This window comes from Sinocyclocheilus anshuiensis, unplaced genomic scaffold (genome assembly GCF_001515605.1).
Source record: "Sinocyclocheilus anshuiensis isolate Anshui unplaced genomic scaffold, SAMN03320099.WGS_v1.1 scaffold238, whole genome shotgun sequence".
NCBI lineage: Eukaryota > Metazoa > Chordata > Actinopteri > Cypriniformes > Cyprinidae > Sinocyclocheilus > Sinocyclocheilus anshuiensis.
The window spans coordinates 1,961,816-1,970,719 of NW_015547674.1; the positions used below are offsets into that span (position 1 = coordinate 1,961,816).

General features: G+C 35.5%; 1 pseudogene; it reads left to right on the forward strand.

Annotated features, from left to right (window-relative positions):
* The first annotated feature begins 3,736 nt into the window (after positions 1–3,736).
* The window catches only part of LOC107702918 (selenoprotein M-like), a 7,451-nt pseudogene continuing 2,283 nt past the window's right edge, over positions 3,737–8,904 (forward strand).

Below are 8,904 nucleotides of genomic sequence, written 5' to 3' on the forward strand. Positions count from 1 at the left end.
ACTCTGCTGCACCGTAGACTTGAGTCTCTGTGCTGCGTCGGCTTCTGCACAAACAGAGGCACTGCTAGTTCACTACACAATATTCATGCATTTAGGCTCTACACATTGTTTATACTTTCCACTCTTTATTTGTACATTTCTACACCTATTGCAAAGTTTCAAAATAGGGTTCTTCTTTTTAACATTTAAAATCAGTTATACCCAATAAAGTGTTTATTTGATATATTTGTCTGTATTCATCTGCATAGATGACTGGTTTGTCACACATACATAGCCCATGCAGTCTTAAAGTCACCATGGAATCAAAATTGACAATTTTTTAATGAAATGCTGCAGTGTTCCATTTCACTCTGATTTTTTCACAACAGGGAAGAAAAAACTTAATTGACAAAGTCAGCATGAAATCAAATCTGACCTCATTTATTTTCTTAATGCATGTTGTTGTCACATTGTACATTTCTACACCTATTGCAAAGTTTAAAAATAGGGTTCTTCTTTTTAACATTTAAAATCAGTTATACCCAATAAAGTGTTTATTTGATATACAGTGGGTACGGAAAGTATTCAGACCCCCTTAAATTTTTCACTCTTTGTTATATTGCAGCCATTTGCTTCATCTGCATAGATGACTGGTTTGTCACACATACATAGCCCATGCAGTCTTAAAGTCACCATGGAATCAAAATTGACAATTTTTTAATGAAATGCTGCAGTGTTCCATTTCACTCTGATTTTTTCACAACAGGGAAGAAAAAACTTAATTGACAAAGTCAGCATGAAATCAAATCTGACCTCATTTATTTTCTTAATGCATGTTGTTGTCACACTGTGAACAATTCATATGTGCATTAAATTATATAAATAAAAAAAATCTAAATGTTAATTTGTTTTCATGACTCACTTGACGTTTATGATGCACGTGCTGCCGTGGCATTCAGATCTATTACAATATGCAACATGCACTTTTACCAATCCAGTCAACGACTGATGGATTAAACCAAGCCATGCTGTTTTCTTATTCAATGAGCCATTTCACACGGAAATACATCACAACATGGTAGTAAAGTCTGTCACACCTTCCGTTTCATGCCGACTTTAAGACGATGACCTGGAAGATGTGAAATATTGAACAATTCTTTGTACAATACATTAAAAATTAATATGCTATAATGGCATCTGCAACTACAGCAAGTTGAACGTGTGAGTTTCAGTCAGTAGGATAAGATGCTCCATGGGATACAACGAAAGGAAGGCTGTTTCAAAGCCTCATTTGTAAGCATCCCTGTATTCAAGAGCTGTTCGGGCAGAGTGAACCCAAAATACTCGTTAATGACACAGCTTTATTTATATTTAAAACACCACTATGTAGATGTTTGTCTAAAGAACCATAGAAGTCAAAACAAGTTCTCTATAGCAACACACTTTGTTACTGTAGACACACTAATTTTCATGTAATATGATTTTAGATCAATTTGTAAGATGATTTGCATAATCACCTTTAAATTCAGATCAGACATAAGGGAAATTTCATATTCTTCTTATTCATCCACAAGATTATTTCATAAACATTTTGGGATAGGTTCCATCTCAAATCACAAACTCCCATTCCTGCAACTGAAACCTCAGCAAGCTCAAAGGAATATTTCACCCAAAAATGAAAATGTTCTTACCCTCAGGCATCCAACATGTAGATTCAGAGTAAAGTAATATTTCATCAATTGCTCAGCAATGGATGCTCTGCAGTGAATGGGTGCCGTCAGAATGAGAGTCCTGATAAAAACATCACAATAATCCACAAGTAACCCACACCATGCCAGTCCATCAGTTAACATCTGGAGAAGCCAAAAGCTGCATGTTTGTAAGAAACAAATCCATTATTAACATGTTTTCTTCCAGCTAAAATATGAGTTCTCTATAAAATTTTGCTTTCTCCAGTGATAAAGTCATCTCGTGTGAATCAGGAAAGAAATCTGCACAGACCCATCACTGTTTACAAGCAAAAACAGCTCTAATATCTAAACAAATATATTTTGATGTGAGAGACAACAGGAGATTGACTTTTTCACTGGAGGAAGCTTTATTATGGCCAAAAGTTTAAAAACAAACTCATCCTAATCTTGGATGGCCAGTGGTTGTGTAAAGTTCAGCAAATTTCCATTTTTGGGTGAATTATTCCTTTAAACCTGGCTGCAAGGTTTTTAAACCAAACTGAATGACTTAAACGTTCAACAAGTGAAAACACCGGCATGTTTTATAAAGTTTGTATATAATGTATGTTTTGTTTAATGTATTCAATCTTTTCTAAATGTTTGTGTGAAGCGTATGCATGTATGGGTAATTCTTCAACATATCCTCCTGACTACCAGAAGAAGAAAAAAAGTTGAATTTAATATTGTTTCATGTCATTACATTGTTCAGAGCATAAGAAAAAATGCAAAAATAATTTTTTTGAGAAATGTTATGCTATGTCCTCTGTAGAGGACACCAGGACTTTAAAAAGTCCTGTTTTTAAAATAAAGTCATGAATAGTCATGAAAAAGCAAAAACGGTGATTTAAAAAAGATAAAAATCTCCAATACATTTTTATTTTTTACGCCAAACTTTGTATAAAAATGATTCTCAACTATGTTATGAAAGATATAACAGAATGATTTGATATACCATTTTGCTTTATGCAACATGTGCGTAAAATGCCCATAAACGGGTTGTCCCATTATGTACAATGTATCTATGAACTGTATGCAATTTGCATATTAATTTGTTTTTGGTGCAACATGTTATGAAAAAGAAGTGTAATAATGGGGGTAATAATTGGCAAGATTTTCATAATAATATCTAATATTTCATAGGAATATTGAAATATAATTTATTTCCCTATAGTTGTGTCTCCCAAAATGTGTAATAAACATGCTTTTAGTCCTGGTATCCTCTACAGGGGACATGTATGAAATCAATGTCCTGTTTCATAACAGAAAGTCACATTTTTGATTTGAAACCCCATAACATTTTCCTGAGATGTTGATTTATGACAAACAATTGTAAAATGTATCAGATTTAAATGATCATTACAAAATATTATCATATTTTCATAAGGGTGTTGAATTTGATCACTAAATTTATGTCAGCCATTTTTAATCAAGGTGAAACATTCAAACATTTGGTATCTCTGAAAAGCCCTGAATGTGCTCTTTTCACTTACAACTGTGACATGTAAGGTCTCAGAGAAATCGCTAAAAAAATAATGCTCTCTAGAGAGGACAAAACTCCATAGCTGCTTGTCAGGAGCAGTGTTGGGGAAAGTTACTTTTAAAAGTAATGCATTACAATATCGCGTTACTCCACGAAAAAGTAAGTAATTACGTTACTTCGTTACTTTTTATGGGATTTCTCTCAACATGGGGACAGGAGAGCCGTCGATCAATAAATTGGGGGAAAAAAAGTAACTTGCGTTACTTATTTTAAAAAATAACTCAGATATTCTCTTGTAAATTAAAAAGTAATGCGTTACTTTACTAGTTACTTGAAAAAAGTAATCTGATTACGTCACTAAATCCGTTTATACCCATTTCACCCTTATGAGGAATTTCTCTCTCTGCCTCTAGATAGCGATAGATGTTCCCTTCAAAAACAGCAAGAAAAAAAAAGAGAAAGAGCGAAATATGAGCGCCGTGACGTGTCAGAGTCCGTGTGGAGATCAGACAGATCAGATTCAGATCAGCTCCAGCCTCGTCTCCGGCAGCATGTGGACGCTGATCTTCACTGCCCTGCTGCCCTCCCTCATCTTATCATGTGAGGTGGACACGAAAAAGCTCACTGGTCTTGCGAGGGCCAGAGTGGAGGTGAGTGAATCCTGCGTTCAGAATCAGACTCAGACTCTGAATCTGAGATGCTCGGCTTGTAAACGTGAGGATTTCCCTGAAAACACTTGACCTGCTTGTGTAATTCTTTGTTTGAGCTGCGGCGCTTGTATGCGGTGTGGTTGATGCATGTGTGCTGAATCCCCGGAGCACGGGAGCCATTCAGGAAATATGTGCTGCCTCACTGGTCATAATGGCTCAAACTGGTTTTTAGTTCAGGTTATTAAGTAATGTTTATAAACGTAAGTGTTTGTGTCTGGGTTAATGCACAGGAGTTTAGTGAATGGTACTGGTGTACCAAAATGAATCCAGTGTTTTGCTGCAGAGTTGGTTAGTTCAAATTAAATGTCAAAATATAAGTCTGTATAAAATTCACATGTCAAAATAAAAATCTAGCCTGAGGAAAATCTTTAACAAAAAACAACTGAATCCCCAAAAATAGTACATATACTTAGAAAAACAATTAAACATTATATAACGGGTCTTCGATTCCAATTTGTTTGAGTGCTGATTTAAACTCCAACAGCATTGAGATTTTCACTGTTTTCATTTTGTGTTTTGTGTGTATTTGTGGAAGGGATTTACCAGTGACTCTTTCTGCAAATTACATCCTACACCAGTAGGTGGCGACAAGTCATTGTCTTTGAGTGATTGAATCATTTTCTCAATTATTCGTTCAAAATCTCTAAATCATTCAGGAATTAAACACTGCTCAGAGATACACAACGTTAATTCTGCTTTGACCTTTTATTGTGTTTAAAATGTAAGTCACTCAATATTAAAGGGACAGTTCACCCAAAAATGAAGATCCCCATGATTTACTCACCCTCAAAGCATGCTAGATGTATATGACCTTCTTCTTTCAGACGAATACAATCGGAGTCATATTAAAAAATGTCCTGGCTCTTCCAAGCTTTATAATGGCAGTGAATGGGTGTTATTTTTCAATAGTCCAAAAGAAGTCCAATAAAGCGCATCCATGCATCATAAAAAGTGCCTCACACGGCTCCGGGGGGGTGAATAAAGTCCTCCTGTATGAATCAATTCGTTTAAGTAGTAATCTATAGCTTCTGCTAACTGTCGGATGATGTAGGACATAGGTGTAGCGTAAGGTCAAGTGAGAATATGCTAATCTCGCGAGAACCAAGTTTTGTTTACAGGAGCAAAGGAAGCAAAAGTTTCCTTTGTTTACAGCAAAGGAAAACCAGTCTCCTCTTGGTTTATATCAAAATCCTTTGTTTTGCTCTCTCCTCTGCGCTTCTGCGTTAGACACTTCTTACCGGAGCTTAAGCGTTCTATTGTGAACACGCGTATGACAGTTAGCGAAACCTAGAGATTACTGTTTATAAAGTTTTAAATATGGATGTTTTTCTTACAAAAACGCATTGATTCATACAGGAGGCCTTTATTCACCCCCCAGAGCCGTGTGGGACACTTTTTATGATGGATGGATGCGCTTTATTGGACTTCTTTTGGACTATTGAAAAATAACACCCATTCACCGCCATTATAAAGCTTGTAAGAGCCAGGACATTTTTTAATATAACTCCGATTGTATTCGTCTGAAAGAAGAAAGTCAAATACACCTAGGATGGCTTGAGGGTGAATAAATCATGGGGTAATTTTCATTTTTGGGTGAACTATCTCTTTAACTCTTGTTTTTTAAAGTGTTGGACAACAGCAATATCACACATAATTGTGCTGTTGGCCTGAAAAGTTATTTTGTATTTCTTCGTAAGCCAAAGTGTCAAGATTTTCATGTCACCAAGACCAAAAGCTGGTCTGGAGCAATGTAAGTGAGAGTGAAAACCCGCCAAAATCATGAACACAGACGGGGAGAAGTCCCAGTGTCGTTGTAGTAAATATCAGCACTCCTGGAACTCTGGCAGCCAATCAGATTAGAGAACCTAAATAACGGCTGTATAACAATTTATACAACATTTAGTAACTATAAGTGTATTTTAATTGTTTCTAATCTTCTTTCTCAACATTCACCAGACGTGTGGTGGATGACAGCTGAATAGGCTGAGGGAGGTACGCTTACATTCACTTCATAATAACATCATGTTCTGTAGACAAACAACTATAATGAAAAGTATAACTGAAAACTTCACATCAACTCATCTGTTTTACTGAATGTTTTTCTTCTTTCTCCTCTCAATTCGTAACAGGTCAAGGCCTTTGTGACCCAGGACATTCCTCTTTAGTATCCTTTAAAATCACCAGACGATCAGTCAGTCAGTTATGGAAAACAAGATCGTTGATAAAAAATGAAAATAAAACACTTTACAAATTGACCGTTTTAAAATTAATTTAATCCATATTTAAAATGTCGTTAAATATATCAATAGAAATGTTATTTTGCAATTTGACAAAGCAATTTAAAAGTTTCTTTTAAAATGATTTTGTGTATTATGATACATTTGTCTACATACTAAAACATGAAATAGTTTTGAATATCTAATATTTGTAGTTTTATAAATTCATTTTTCATCATATTCTGAGTTGTCACTATAGAGCACTAGAAATGTCAAGACATTTACTGTATCACAAAGAATAAAGGTGCCACCCTAATGAATAAACATCAAAAAATTATTCATTTTTATTTCAATTTTCATGTTCATTTAATCAGTATTCATGTTTATTATGTATACATTCATATATTCAAAATCGGAAGTCTCCTTAATGTTGTAAATGCAACTTATGTTTAACCTAAAATATACCTAGAAAACAACATCATCTTTCATTCTAAAATGCAGCGATCTTTTTACAATCTTTTGTCTCGCACTGTTTTCACTCCCTTCTCACTTTTCACTTCCCTCCAGCCTTATATTTACTCCAGTTCTCAAGCTACATCATCCCGCTTCAGCTAAGGTTACCATGCTTTCTGTGGAGGTGGGACCGAAGTCTGTTCTGTAATTCGATCAAAAAAACAAAACCTTTAGAGTTACAGCTTTTAAACGGATTAACTTTCAGCTGTTCAGCTCATTGTCATGTGATATCCAGTGGTGTATCCACATCCTTCACCTTTCAGTCATTTCTTTGTTCAGCTGGAATGCAAATATATACATTTACATGTTGACCGAATCTAAGGACAGGTGTAATTCTCAGGACACTTATGTATGGTGTCTGTCAGCTGTCAGAGGCAGCTTTAAGTGTTTAGCACATCCTTAATGTTCATCCATTCAGCCACAACCTGGTGATGAAGCACATTCCTGGGGCCGACCCTGAACTCGTCCTTCTCAACCACTACTATGAAGAACTGGATGTAAGTCAAATGTGTCAATGCTTTAGCAATTTGCAACTATAAATTAACGTCTTTTTAAACCTTCTCAGACTATCATTTCTACTCCTGTGTAGAAAAACCACAAGCACTTGGTTTATTCTCTCGAGTTCTTGTGCAATCCTCACAAAAGTATCTGAAGTCTTTTCTGGGAATTGCCAGTTACGTGATGTGTCTGCTGCATAGATACGTTTTTAACCATTTACTAACAGTTTGGGTGAGCATAAACCCGCTTTTGGCATTAAAAAACGACTGTCAGGCTTTACTAAAGACATACAGTGAAAATATAGCAGTGAAAAGATAATTTTTTTTTTTTTTTGCGGATGATCTTATTGTATATGCATTTGTAGGAGTTTCCATTTCAGATGCAACATTTATGGGAGGAGAGTATTTAAATAAATAATGCAATGTGATTTACTAAGATTTGCAGTAGTCCGTTTGCTGGTATTTGCACCATTAGTTAACACACACACACACACACACAAAAGCCCGTCTTAACCCATTCTGCACCTGTGTTAGTAGATCACATGCACCTGATTATCATCAGCTCTGCTTGTTTGCGCTGCTCCTGGTAGATTGTGTTGGGCATTATGGAAATGATCTGGCTGTGTTTGTGTTCTATAATTTGCATGTTGTCAGTAGATCTGGTGCAGAACATTTATGGGATTGCACTTTCACACTAATTTGTCCTGTTTAGTAAATCTGGCCCTTATTATGAGCAGTAGTTAGTTTTTCTAACATTAGCAAGCACCGTGAAATTTTGACTTGAAAATAAAGGCTCTTCATTGGCATTGATGGTTCCATGAAGAACCTTAAACATCCATGGAACTTTTTCATTCCACAAAAGGTTCTTTATAGTGGAAAAGGTTTCATTAGATCATTAAAATGTTCTTCACACTGAGAAAAAAAAGTGGTTATTTTAAGAACTGCTCACTGAAAGGTTCTTTGGGGAACCAAACATGGTGGTTCTCTATCTATGGAGTCACTGCAAGATTCCCTTTTAGAACCTTTATCTTTAGGAGTGTAGTTTTGCTACATAGTTTTGTGTCTCCTGTAGTTTATTAAAGCTACACAATGTAACTTATTTTTATTAAAAAAAAAATAATAATTGAGAGAATGCAAAAAAAGAAAACATCTTCCAAACCATATCTTTACCCAAACACACTTTGATAAACCTAGTCATGCCGTATTTCATTTTTGACAGGAATGAAAAGGCTGTGAGGAATAGACGTAGGCCTACAGTAAATTCAATGGATTGTACTGTTTAAATAACAGAGGCCCACCGATTGTTAAGCTTTCTGGAGAAAAAAAAAAAGTAGACAACTCCATAAATAGATTTGTGAAAATTACAGGCTCGTTTTCATCTGCGTTACATTTAATATGGCATCTAACCTGAAGGTTTATAACAATGATTTCTATTTTAGAACTGTCAGGACGGATTTCGCGGGAAATTGTACAACGAGTGAGATAAACTGACCATGGATCATTCAAAACGACAAACCTCTGGGTAATCACCGGTTATTAAAACAAAACGAACCCGTTATTTATTTAATATGTCCTGAGGTGTCCTGTATCACCGGTGCCTCGAACCAAATTCATCCGTGAAGAGTCCAAGCACAACCAATACCACTAGATGCGTGCAGTTTTATTTTTGACCACTAGATGGGACAAAAGTTACACAGTGTAGCTTTAGTACACTGTAAAAAATTACCGTGAATTTAACGGTAAAAGACTGTAAAAATGCTACAGTAAAAACCTGTTAAA